The 13,536-nt window shown below is 51.5% G+C and overlaps 1 protein-coding gene across 2 annotated transcripts in view; it reads left to right on the plus strand.

The window, feature by feature from the left end:
- The window catches only part of EXOC6B (exocyst complex component 6B), a 245,827-nt gene that overhangs the window by 162,083 nt on the left and 70,208 nt on the right, over positions 1–13,536 (plus strand). The window lies entirely within an intron of this gene.

A 13,536-nucleotide genomic window follows, 5' to 3' on the forward strand; every position in this document is an offset into this window, starting at 1 on the left:
GTGACACAGAGAGGTCCAGGCATTGATGGAAGAGCCCCGATCCTGGGCATGGTCCAGAGGGGCCCCTTTCCACGTGGAGGGTGCAATATCTGGAAGGGCTTGTAACTAAGAGGGATCTGGCACAACAACAATGCACTCTTAAGCAGAGTTACTCCTGTCTAAGCCCATTGATTCCAGTGGACTTAGACTGGCATAACTCTGTTAGGATTGCCCAGTAAGCCTGAGTAATACTTCTGCACCTGAGACCTTGGTGCACCACCTTGTTTACCGAGTGGAGTGTCTCTGCCCTGGCTTTCTTCCCTTAGTGGACTCCAGGTGGCTTACGTGGGATTCCCTAGGAGCCTTGGGTTAGATCCAGCCTATGGGCCCAGTCTAGCTTTGCTTAGCTTTACCCAAAGGACTGTGTTGATTGATTGTCTTAGACAGCCTTAACTGTTGTAACAGTTAGTAAAATACTTAAAACTTCATAAAACATGAAAATGCGTTTTATAAAAACGCTTCTCAGGTTAGCAGCAGACTGTAAAAACTGGTTATGAAAATTAAACCCCTGAATTCAAAGCCTGGGTGAAAAGGAATTGCTTTAGCCTGGTGCCCAAAGAGAGGATGGTGGGTGCCAACTGAACCTCAAGCGAAAGGGCACTTGAAAGAGCTGGTGGGCCCGATGTGTTAGCCGTCCCTCTGGGCAGGCGGCAGGATGTAGAGCTGGGTGTGGCAGCCTTCAAACAGATAGCTGTTAGAATTTTTTTAGCATTGTTGTGTAGCGTCTGATGCAAACCCTGGCTCCGTAACTAATCCCACGTGGCTCCAGTCCAGCCACAGTCTCCGCATCTGGAGCACATTCTGCACATGCCCCAGAAGCCTTGCAAGAGAACTGGAAGGACCCAGAGCTGCTTAGAAGGCTGGCTGGTTTGCTTCTGTGACCATCATCCCCCAAAGTCCCACCTCTCTTCCAGGGCTCTGAACCAATCCTTGTGCTTTAAGCCTTAGGCAAACCCTGGAGATGGCCAGCCAGTCGGATCCCCTGGAACGCCACGGGTCGGGAGAGGGCGAGCCAGCCTCCGTTTCGGAATGGAGAAGAGAGACTTCTTTCCCACAGTCAGGATCTGGGTGGCCATGGGTGACAGCCCCAGCTCAGTCGGGCTTTTTATTTTGGCTTTTAGTTAGGATTTGACGTTGGCAGCAGCGTTCAGTGGCACCTCATGTGAACCACTGCTGTGCAGTTGCATACATGCATGCATGCAGAGAGTTGGCTGTGCTGGCGGCTTAAGGCGGGGGGGGTTGCTAGGACACATGTCAGGTCAGCTCCCATCCTGCTCCGATGTGGGGATCAGGTGCCAATTGAGCAGCAGGTGTTTGGCTGTTAGGATCCTGTTCCCATCTGTTTGCAAGAACAGGCTGCTTGCAGCCGTCACAAGCGGACTCCCAACGGGAGGGCTCAGCTGTGAGTCGGCTTCTGATCTCCTGCTGGGGAAATGTTGCTCTCTCCTGCTTCTGATTAGGCCAAGACTCTGCACTGTGACCCTGCACCCGTTTTGTGCAGGACTGGCCCCTGTTTCGTGCATGTGTGCACTGAACGGCCAGGGTGAGATGCAGCTCCCTGAGGTGTGTGTGCTGTTGGTTCAACATGTGTGCAGTTGTCAGGATGCCAGTGTGTGTTCGGGCAATGTGGTTTTTCCTACATAAAAGCGTTCTGTGGGCAGGAGCTTGGTTATGCCTGAAGTGGTCTTCAGGCTGCTAAGTGCTGCATGTGGGAAAGCCGCAGTGCATACGTTCAGCTCCAGGCCTTGGAGCGGCTCATTTGTGTGTGCATGCTTGTTAAAGATGTGTTGCGTTGGCCGCCTCCTACCAAGATGGCAGCTGCTTTGGATTTCATGGAAAATCTGCCCAATGGAAAGAATGCTGCTACGAAAGCAAGTCCCGGAGAAAGGAAAAAGCCACCCAAGACTTGCATAAACAGATGCCCTCCTGTAGCTCCCCTTCTGGCCAAGGACCGGAGATCCCGGGATCTTCTTGGGTGGCCCTTGGCTTGCTTCTTCAGCGTCCATCCTTCTCCCCACCCTCCCCCAGTCACCGGTCTAGGGTGCAAGAAGCTCCCCAACAAGGGATTCCAAACACCAGACTCGCGAGCTGGGCCTGGCTGCATTGGGGCAAGTCAGTGATTCCATAGTTGTTTGGGGATCCCTTGGGCTGAATCTACAGCTTGGCTCCAGAATACAAATAGGAGAGGGGGGGCATAATTCACTCCCGTCTCTCAGTGTAGCCCTTTGGGCCTCTTACAAATTCCCCAGGAAGCCCTCGGAGAGACCCCCTTGGCCTGCTTGTCCCTACCTTTCTGCTGGAGAGACAGGCTGAACGTATGCTTATTTCCAAACGGAAGGGGAGGCCTTCAGTCATTGTGACTGAAGGAAATATTTTAAATGTGATAGCACAGGTGCTAAAACATAGACGAAGAAAGGCCCAGTGCACTGAAGAGACGCCTCTGTCTGAGTCTGGAACCCAAATTGCATGCTGAGAATATGCCGGGTTTGATTTGCTTCATTGTGAGATACTTTATCCTGAGTCTGAAGAAAGCTCTGGGGCACTTCCACGCAGCTAGACCCACCAGAAAGAATGGATAAAAAGGAGTGGTTGGTCTGCAGGCTGTTCCTGGTCTCAGCAAGCGTGGGCGTTCCTCAGCAAAGAAGGGCAGCCAATTTAAAACAGACAGACATGCTTAGTTTCAGCAAAGCATGTCTTTGACCTGCGGCTCTTGGCTACAGGACGGGCAGAAGCTGAGGTGGGCCAGACAGTCAAACAAAAAGTACAAAGGGTCCCTTTTTTAGGAGGTCAGACTGTCACTGATTGACACCTGGGGGGAAGGAGGCTGGAGCCCCCCCTCCTGGCTTTGGACTTCTCTCTCCCCCAACTGCATGCTGGTAATTAAGTCTAGCAACCAGCCCACATTTAGTCTTCTCAGCCACGTGACACGTGGGGAACTCGGCCGACTTTGGTTTTCCCCAGTGGACGTAATGGCTGTGTGCGTGTTCTGTTGAATGGTTCAGTGACTGCGTGGTACTTGATAGTGGGGGGGTCAAAGAAAAGGCAAGATGTAAAACACTTTAACAAAATGTGATTTTTAAAAATAAAACTAATGGGTGGCGGGGGTCGGGGGGGTGTCTGCTCTGCACGCAGCAGGTTCCATCCCCGGCAGCTTCTCCAGTTAAAAGGGACAGCGAGTAGGTGGTGGGAAGGACCCGGGAGAGCCACTGCAGTCCCACCGGAGAAGGCTGGCCTGGGTAGAGCCAATGTGGGGTAGTGGTGACAGTGCCAGATTAGGATCTAGGAGAAATCCAGGTAAGGATAAAATGGAGGTGAGAGAACAAAGTAAGTTGCTTGGGAGAGAAATGCAACGTATGAAGGAAATGAAAATAGATCCAGGGTCCGGCTCCGCGGAAGGCGCGTCCTTCTGTTCCTGTGCTTTAGAGGCAGAAGATTCTCGGCCGCGCCCTTGGGGTCCCAGCACAGAGGATCTTGGTTCGGGGAGGGAGGGGCCTCTCTCTCCCGGTCCCGCCTGGGAGAGCTGCTGCCAGTCCGACGGGCAATGCAGAGCCGGATGGCGTTGGGCAGCGTCCTGCGTTCTCTCGCCTGTCGGCCCCAGGAGCAAACGGCAGCCGTTGTGGTCCACCCGCAGCATCTCCATCCAGCAAAAGGTTCCTGGTGAAAGGAGGGTATCTTGTGGCCCAGGGTGTTACCAAGACTGTCATTCGTCTAAAGAAATGTTGTTGATTGATTGCATGAATTTTAACAGGCTAATTGATTCTGTTTGCGTATGAATAAAGCTGTCTAGAAAGAGAAAGAAAAGACAAAAGCAGGCTTGGTTGAACCCTCATGTGCCTGTCACAGCAAGCACCACCTCAGGAGGAGCCCCGCCTTCTGCGGAGAGCACATGGGGAACCCCCTCCCCCTGGCCTCCCCAGGATGACTGAAAATGTGTATGGAACAGGAAGTAACCATTAGTTACCTTACCTCCCTGCCCTCCCCCCCCTCCATGCACTGCTTTTTTTGAGACTGGTCAGCAGTGCTGCATTCACACCTCTCCCTTCCCCACTGCCAAAGAACCAGGTTCATAGGACAGCACCCTCCACCCCCCCTCCTCCTGTTGAGGAGTATGCCATGGCGGGGCTCAGTTGTCTTGAATGATGATCAAGCTCGACCCCGAGGCCTTCATTGCGTTCCATGTTTGGTGACTTCATTCATGAGCGCTGCCGTCTCTGAGAGTGACTCGGGCCGCCACTGGTGCCCGGATGCCCTGGTGGGCCAAACAGAGTAACATACCCGGGTCAGCAGGGTCATTCCACCACAGGGGTTGGAGATTACCTGCAAATTAAAACTCTTGTCTCCTAGCCATTAGAGTAAGGCAGTCTCTTGTGAAATTCAAAGATACATTATTCTAACATATACTTTTTCCTCATAGACCTCAGAGAATATAAAAATATAATAATCATAATAAAAATAACAGAGACTATTACATTATGTGTTTAGTGCAGAAAAAAGGGACTTTGTGTATACAAAAGGTGCATTATTCTTTGTGGATTTACAATTAAGAGCGAACTGTTTCAAAATGATTACTCAGTGGTAGATAATCCCCTCCAAAATTAGCAATAAGGGATAGTGAACATTGGTTCTGTTGAGTAAAAATGGGTTGTTGTTGTTTTTAGTAAAAAGATGCACACTTTAATATAGCGGGTTAGGGTTGCTGTAGGTCAAAATATTATTGGGAAATCATTCAGAAATCGTATTTGAAGCTTGAAGTATTGAGCTCCTAATAATACCCAAGAGTTTTCTTTAAAAATTGACCTATCTAGTGACAGAGCAAATACCGTATAGCTTACTTTATACATTAAAAATAACCTTACGTGCCGTGTGTTACATGCTGTCAACTCACCTCTGACCTCTGGTGACCCTATGAATGAAAGACCTCCCAAATGTCCTACCATTAACAGACTTGCTCAGATCTTGCAGACGGGAGGCTTCCTTATCTCCCTGGTCGAGGACTCAAAGCGTCCTTTCACACGGTCCCCCCTTCCTCCGTGTGTGATCATCACAACCACCACCTTGAGAGGGTTGTTAAACTGAGAAATTGTGATGGACCGAAAGTCACCTGGTGGAGCAGCAGCGCCAGCGAATTGGAGCCTGGTTGTCCCAGGCCCTAGTCCAGCGCTCTAAGCAGTGCTCCACGCCGGCCAGCCTTTGTGGAGAGATGCCGCTGAATTTGTTGAGGATGATAGTTGAGGGTCTGGGATAGGATGGAATCCTTAAACTTGACCAAATGGCAACAATCAAGAAAGACCAAATACATGGTTGATGCTTAATTGGCATTAGTATGATAGTCAGAAACAGAATGATCATATACAGCCCGGAAAATCCACAACAACCATCGTTCTCCGGCCGTGAAAGCCTTCGACAATCGAATGATCATAGTTTGCGTATTTATTACCGGAAAGACAGATGGTTTAAAGGGGGCAGATTTGAACTTGTATTTGTGTTATTATTTATATTTATAGTATGCTGTATTCCTTTTTTTAGTATAAAGTAAAAACGGTATATGTTTAATTCCTAAATTAAGCTGCCTGTGGGGTTGCCAGCTCCAGGTTGGGAAATTCCTGGAGATTTTAGGAAGGAGAGGGTTTGGGGAGGAGAGATCTCAGCAGGTTATAATGCCACAGAGTCTGCAGCTGGGTAGATAGCAACAGTGTGAGCTCTGATGGGGGGCTCAGCTTCATGGATGTTTGTTTTAAGGGTGGTTGGATTTCAGTGGTTCCTAATGAGGCCTTTGACAAGGTGGTTCCTTAATTTAAAAAGCAGCCATTCAGCTGTGCCCCTAATCCTCTAATCGATAACACGTTTCCTCAATTTGAGTGCACTTTTTTGCCACTGTGAAAACTGCTGGCATTTGGAGCACAGGCCTGCCTTGTGTTGATTGTTCCCCCTCTGGGACCCAGAAGGCTTGATCTCCAGCCAGGGCTGAGGCACAAATGAAATTAGATGGTTTCCAAAATGCAAGTAAATTGGGCAGGATTGGTGGGCTACGTACTGCCTAGCCTGCAGGATGGCTGGATTTGGCACGGATGATAGGGGCACGACAGGGGACACCCCCCCCCCCAACCCCTTTCCTCAGTAAGTGACTTACGGCTTCTGAGCCTTCCGTCTCCTTTCCTCTTGCTTCTTCCAAAACAGCATTGCAGAGCAGGAAGAGGGCTGAGGGGCAAACGGTGTCAACAACCGGTGCAGCCGTTGGCTTCTCTTGCTTGTTTTCTTCTTCCAAAAATGATTCATATTTAATTTCTTTTTGTGCTTTGTTCAACGAGATTTCTACCCAGCTTTTCTGCCCTCTTGGGGCCATCCAGGCAGCTTTTCTGTTACAACTCGGCGCACCCTTTTAGAACTTCAGTCCTCGCAAGTACTTTTTTTTAAAAAAATCTTGCCCACCACGAGGGGTGCTCCAGTAGGAGAGTGGGCGTGTTTGGGAAGACACACGGCCTGCCTCTAAGCACCAGCCGAATGGCCCCCCCGAACCTCTGCAGGACCCCCCTTCCTGCCCCTTCTCGCCTCGAATTTCTTTTTTGATCAAAACAGAAATGATTCAGAACGGACTGTAAATTCCTAAAAAGAGGAAAAGAAACGGATTGTTTGGATTTCAGGGAGAAACTGGGCAAAGAGGTAAACTGAATAAAATTAAGAGAATTCCTCTTTTCAAAGCTAGTTAAAAACTCAGGAGACCTTTTGAATTCCACCCCTTTGTTTGAAGAGCAAGTGGCTGGGGTATCCCAAAGGGCACTTTCTTCATTTGCACTGGTTAAGGAACACGGTGCCGTTTCCTGACTCGGCTAACCTGGTCATATTAAGCCATAGGCCGCTAACTTCAGGATTTGACTCCTGTGAAACACCCTATGTGGGGCTGCCCTTGAAAACGAACCAGAAACTGAAATCCAGTGTGCTGGCTTAAGCCCTTCCCAGCCTTGGGACCCACATACTCGAAGGACCATCTCTCCACCCCCCCACCCCGCTTTGATGGTTTTATTTGTTGCTGCCTGCCTTCAGTCTCCAGGCTGGGGAGCAAAGGGAGCTTAGACATAATGGAACTAAAATCAAGAGCCCGGTTTTCTGTTCTTCGTTATTAACACGTTGAACGTTACTGCTCTGGCTGTGATGGCTATCAGAAGGATAGTCCAACAAAGGAATCTAGTTAATCCCCCTGTTCTCTCCATGAGGAATAAAAATGAGTGTCGGTTGAGAAGGGGAACTGTTTGCTCAAGCAGAACCATGTCTTTAAGCAGGAGGTAGAATGGCGGGTGGCATATATGGTTTCCCAGGATTCATTGCTTTGGGGGGTGGGGGTGGCCAAGGCCCTACAGAGCTTGCATAAATGGCACCCACGGGTTGAATGGCAAACGTTTTTGAGGTTGTTTGGCTGTGCACTCTCTTTGTTCGACAGGAACAGAGACTGGCAGAGTTTGGCTAAACAGGCACACGCACACACCCCGCCCCCGGTGCGAGAGGCTTGCCTTCCCCACTCCACTTGCACATAAGAAATGGGACTGAGCTGGGCTCTGAATGATGGAGCATGTCAGAATGGCCCCAGGACCGGACTAGCGACACGGTGTGCCTGCCCTGCTCCTCTAGGCCCAGGGGAGCTGCTGCCCCTGGGCTGAGTTGACCAAGGCAGTCTGTGAGTCACGGGTCTACGTCTGTAGAAGGCAGGGAGGATGGAATGGGGCTCAAGACGGACTGTGCAGGAGTTGGGAGCAGAGTCCCAGCTGCAGGAACTAAAGACGATCCGCCACAGCCGGCGTGGAGGGCTGCTCCTTCGGCCTGCCTGGTGGGAAGGTCGCTGGCCACGTGGGTCGCAGGCAGGTCATCTTTCTGCCAGCCCCTGGCAAGAGTGGGAAACATCACTCCTAGGGAGACATTTGTTTTCCCTCCTAAGCGTCGGTACAATAATACCAGTATCTTTGGGGAAGGGAGTTAGAGCTTCCTCTTGGCAAAGTTCCTGCAGTCAGGAAATTGGGGGTGCAGCCTCCCCCCCCCCCCCGTGAGAAAGACTCGTCTCAGCCCTGAAGCCGTTTCATGGGCACGTCACAACATCCACGAGGGTGTGGAAAGGGGCCTTTATTCATGCACAATGTCAGTGCAGGCTTTTGAGTTAGTGGTAGAGGCTAGTTTAAGATTGTGGAGGCAGGTTGAGGAGTTCTATTAAAAAGTGACCTTGGCCTGCCTCTTGCAAGGTGCTACTGCATTGGTCGAAGCTGCCTATGCCTGGAGGATCTGCATCCCAGCATGAGCTAGTTGAACGGCAGCTACATGGGGCTTTGTGCATCTACCCCCACAGGGGGTTCTTTTGCACAAGATGTAAGTGAAAAAGGGCTCCTTAGCCACCCTTTTAAAAGCGGGCTGGAGTCCAAAAGACTTGAAGAGCCTGGGAGGCCATCTAGTCCAACCTCTTGCTCAGGACAGGAAACCCCTAGGCAGAGGATCTTTGGTAGACAGCGGTCCAGACTCCACCTGGAGACTTCAGTGAGGCTCTCCCCCGGACAGTATTTGGTTCTGCAGTCGAACTGCTCTTGTTGTTTTTCTCCTAATGTTCAACCAATGCCCCCCCTCCTGCATCTTAAGCCTATTAAAAATCTCCTCCTGCTCTCCAGTGTAGCAGAGCACGTGTCCTCCCTCTCTTTGTTGTGATGGCTTCTCTGGGCTAAACATACCCAATTCATTCCACTTCCAGACCACTGACTGTTTGTTTTTGCCTCCTTCTAAACCCTTTCCGATTTGCCTACGTCCTTCTTAAACTGCAGCAACCAGTCCCAGACACAGTAATCTAGCTGAGGTCTGACTGGCATGGAGTGAGGGGGAACCATTCACGGTCACGGCTTGGCCACCATAATTTCTGTTCATGCAGCCTGGTGTCATGTGGGCCTTTTTGCAGTCCCATCGCCCTTCCAGCGGATGCTCAACTCATGGTTGGCCGCAGTTCCAAGATACTTTCCACATGTACTTCAGAGGGCACTCGCCATGGTGACTGAAGGGAACCTCATTCAAAGGCAGTAAGCCCCTGAACACCAGGGCCAGCAGGCGACGTCAGGGGAAGGCCTCAGCCTCTGTGCCCTGCTGTTGGCCCTCTAGAGGCACTGGCTGGCCACTGTGTGAGACGTGGATCCGGAGGAGTCGGCCGTGTTAGTCTGTAGTAGCAAAATAGTAAAGGGTCCAGGAGCACCTTTAAGACTCACCAACTTTACTGCAGCATAAGCTTTCGAGAACCACAGCTCCCTTCGTCAGATGCATCCTGTGTGAGACAGGATGCTAGACTAAATGGACCCTTACTTGACTGATCCATCAAGGCTGTTCCAATGCCAATCTAGGTCTACCCTGTCCTGCTTGGCCTCGGGTCAGGCAAAATGTCACACAAGGGCAGTCAGGCTGGCGCTACCAAAGCTATTGATCCCACAGCAGGCAGAACTCAGCTGAGCCTGTTTATAGGCGAGTGCCTGCAGCTGTGCTAGTGCCGTGAAGTCTCCAGCCACCTGCAGCAGGATCCTGTCCCGTATCCTGCAAAGATTCAGGGGGAAGCTTGGTCCTCTAATGTCTCATGCCTAGAGGAGAGGCCCCAAGCAGACAGCCACACGTGCCGCCCTCTGAGCTGAGAGTCCCTTCCCGCATTCTCCACTCCTGGGGTTCTGGAGGTGACTGCGGGGTCCCCAACAACAGGGGAGTGCCCTCCTTACTGGGTTCTTCGACATGCCCAGTCTCCGAACCCGGCTTCTGTGTGTCCCCCCCGAGAGCCAGGGGGCCCAGGAACAGTTCTCACCTCCATGGGATCAGCCATCCGCTGCAGAGGACTTCTCCGGCCTGGCCCTGACGCCCCCGTCCTGTACTTGTGCATTTTATTCTTTCTGCTTAAATGCAGATCTTTGAGTTTGTTTCTGCTGAATTTTCACGTTATTTTTGTTCCAACTCTGCAACCTGTCTGGGTCATTTTAAAACGTGTTTGTCATCTTCTAAAGTGTTAGCTGTCCCTCCCAGTTTTGTGTTATAACATTTCATCCGAGTCATTGGTAAGAACGCTGAAGAGTCCTGGCCCAGGACAGAGCTCTGGATCACTAACTTGTTCTGACGGAGAACAAGAGATCCTGTCCCTCTGAGGGGAACCCACCCCTCCAACGCAGAGGGACCCCCGCCCCCGGGGCATCCCCTCCTTTTGTCTGGATCCAGCTGCATCTTCCCATTGACGTGTCACGCTCCCCCCTGCTTGACCTCTGCCTCTGATGTACACAATCACACTTTCTGCCTGCTGAGTATTTGGCTGGCAAAGTGGAGCCAGTGGGTGTGCGGGAGGCAGGCAGCCGCAGTCTTGCCTGACGGTCGCAGCCACTCCCAACTCCTGGGGTCCTTCCACTTTTCCAGCTCCTGAGACCCCTGGAAACTTCCCAGGATCAGTTGTTTTCTTGGAGAGACAAAGTGCAAACCCTCAGTGAGCTTCTTGTCTTGGTGAGCTTCTATCCTGCGCTGGCAATTTATTCTCCTCTCTTAATCTGAAAGCTTGTCCAGTCGTGCTTTCAATGTCAGGTGCTGAGATTTGGCTTTTTATTTTTCTAAAAAAAAACACACCCCTGCTTCAAGGCGTCAGTCCTAACCGTAAGGCGCTTTTGGGATTACCATGTTCTTCTGCACAAGGAAGAATTGTTTTCAGCTTTCCTTTGAGAAAAGAAAGCTTTCTCTAACTTTCTGAGTTGAGATAGCATTATGGGTATTTAGACATAAAGGGCTCATTTTACCTGGCAATGAGAAAAAGGCAAGGTTGTCCAAAACATTGTAAGTAATAAGGTACTTAAAGTGTTATTGTTTGCTTTTAAAGTTTCATTAGCATTAAAAATGAACTTCAAAGAGAGAAATTCCGGAGGAGTCGTGGTGTTCTACAAAAGCAAGATCAGAAGAGGTTTCTGACTGTCCCGGGAGCCAAGTCTGCCGCACGCCAGGGCTGGAGTGCCGTTCTTCCTGAGAGACGAACGTTAGTTCGTTGCCTCTCGACTTCCACGCAGCGCCCAGTTGGGTGCAAGCAGGACAGGAGCAGCGCCTGCCTCTGACCTTTCTGCTTCGCTCTGGCTCTTCTGGCTCTCTGCTGCCTCCAGCGTGCAGCTCTTGTACGCTGGGAACTGACCTCTGCCAGCGTGTTCAGTTCTTGACAGTGGGTTAGCATTCCTCTCGCTCATCAGCACGGGTTGAGAAAATGTTCAACCTAATGTAGGGATCCGAAAAGCCACAACAATTCTAGGAGGTGGGGGGCGGGGGGGGGGAGGTTCTCTCCAGATTTTTCTAGCAGGGGAAAGGCAAATCTCTGCATCAAAACGGGCTAGGGAATTAGTATTTTTAAATGAAAGCTGAGAATTCAGAGAACCTGATTCACGTATTGTCATAACAATATATTGATGCAGATTAGGGGGAGGGGGACCTCAAGTTGCCCACGAGAAGCTGTATGGCCGCTGCTGGGGGACAGGAGCAGGGAAACGGGGGGGACCTGCCATGTGGAAACCTGTTGCTACCTTGCTGTATTGGCAGCCACCGCAGCCATGGGGAAACCACGCAAGCCTGTCCCCCCCGGGTGGACCCCCCCCCTTTGGCCGACTCAGACTGGAGCAAACCAGGCCTGGCTGAGAGGTGGGGGGGGAGAGATGGGCTCAGCCCTGCTTTGCAGTTATAGGCTTTAGAATGATGTGGCCAGTTATCACCAAGGCTCTAATGCGCCCTTTCTGAGTAAAGCGATTGAGAGAACAGGAGCTGACCAGCTCCAGGTGTGCTTGGATGACTGTCATGCTCTGGCTGCTTTTCAGTCTAGTTTGAGGCTGGACTATGGGACGGGGATGGCTCTGATGGCTTTCGTTGATGTTCTCTGTCTGAGTGTAGACAAAGGCCCAGCATCTTTGTTGTTCCTCCTGGACCTGCCTGCAGCCTCTGAGACAGTAGACCGTGCCGTCCTGTTGAGGCGTTTGGAGGCAGGAGTAAGTATCGGCGTACGAGCCTTGGAACCGTTCCTCATGGAGCGGACTCAAAGGATCGCTGTTGATGACCAGCTGTCTTCAGTGGGGGGATTATCTTGTGGGGTCCACAAGGCACAATCTTATCCCCCCCTCGCCCCCCATTATTCAATCTCTATGTAAAGTCTTTAGGAGAAATAGGCCGTTTCCAGATGGCTTACCTGCCATATTTCACGTTTTCCCCGCAAGATGGCGCGACGTTCCGGAGGCAGGTAAGCCGTCTGGAAACGGCCATAATGTGTAACTATGGAACTGGATGTCATCATCAATACGCAGGTGATGCCCAGCTCTGTCTCTTACTATCCAGATTGACTGGTGGTGCAGTGGAGGTCCTCATGTGTTGCCTGACAACTGTGGTCCAGTGGCTGAACCCAGACTAGATGGAAGTGATGCTTGTTGGGAAAGGAGAGGTCTTGAGGGACATGGTGCTCCCCACCGTCCTCCATGAGGTTCAGTTGACCATGGCTGACTCGGTAAAGAGCCTGGGGGTTGTATTGGATCCGGCACTGCTGCTAGAGAAGCAAGTCAATGCATGCAGCCGCAAGGAAGGCCTTCTCCCAACCCGGACTAGCCTGGAAGATGGCCCCCTACCTTGACGCAGCCCATCTGGCCACCCAGATCCATGCCTTGGTCACTCTGAGGCTAGACTACTGCACTGCACTCTGAATAGGCCTCGCCTCAAAGTCAGCTCAGAGATGGCAGCTGGTGCAGTCAACCAAAGATTGGTCATTGTCAGGAACAAGACGGAGCATGCATGTTACCTCCATTCTGCAACCACCCCATTAGCCACCCATCACTTGCCAGGCTCAATTCAAGGTTTTGACTGTCCCATAGGAGGCCCTTCATGGCCTTGGTCCCTCACATCTGCGAGATTGCCTCCCTCCCTTTCAGGGCTGCCAGCCTCCGGGGGGTGGTTGGAGACCCCCCAGAATTACAACGGATCTCCAGGCAGCAGAGACCAGTTGCCCTGGAGAAAGTGGCTGCTCTGAAGGGTGAACTGTCTGTCATTTTCCCCCGCTGAGGCCCCTCCCCTCCCGAACCCCACCCTCTCCAGGCTCCACCCCTCAAATCTCCGGGAATTCCCCCACCTGGACCTGGCAACCCTACTCCCTTGGCAATGCCACGGCAGCTTCGCTTACCTAAACAGGGCCTTCTGCAGGTGCCACCTTGCAGTTAGGCCAAATCAACAGCTGCCTGTACGTGCGCGTTCCCTGTGGCGGCCCCCACCTTTCGCGACGGCCTGCCTGATGAGTCAGGAAGGCTCCCAACCCTCCTGGCGTTCCACCAGTCGCGCAAAACTGAATTATTCAGGAGGGCTTTTGTCCTTTGGTGATAGTGCTGTACTGTAAGAAATGGCTCGGAGGAATCTTTTGGTAAAGGGACAGGGAAGGTAGACTGTGCCGCTGGGCAGTGTCTCTTGGTGTGGATGTGCTCCTACTGGGTAGTGTCCGTGTCATTAAGCGTGTCGTGT

Source organism: Eublepharis macularius, chromosome 10 (genome assembly GCF_028583425.1).
Source record: "Eublepharis macularius isolate TG4126 chromosome 10, MPM_Emac_v1.0, whole genome shotgun sequence".
NCBI lineage: Eukaryota > Metazoa > Chordata > Lepidosauria > Squamata > Eublepharidae > Eublepharis > Eublepharis macularius.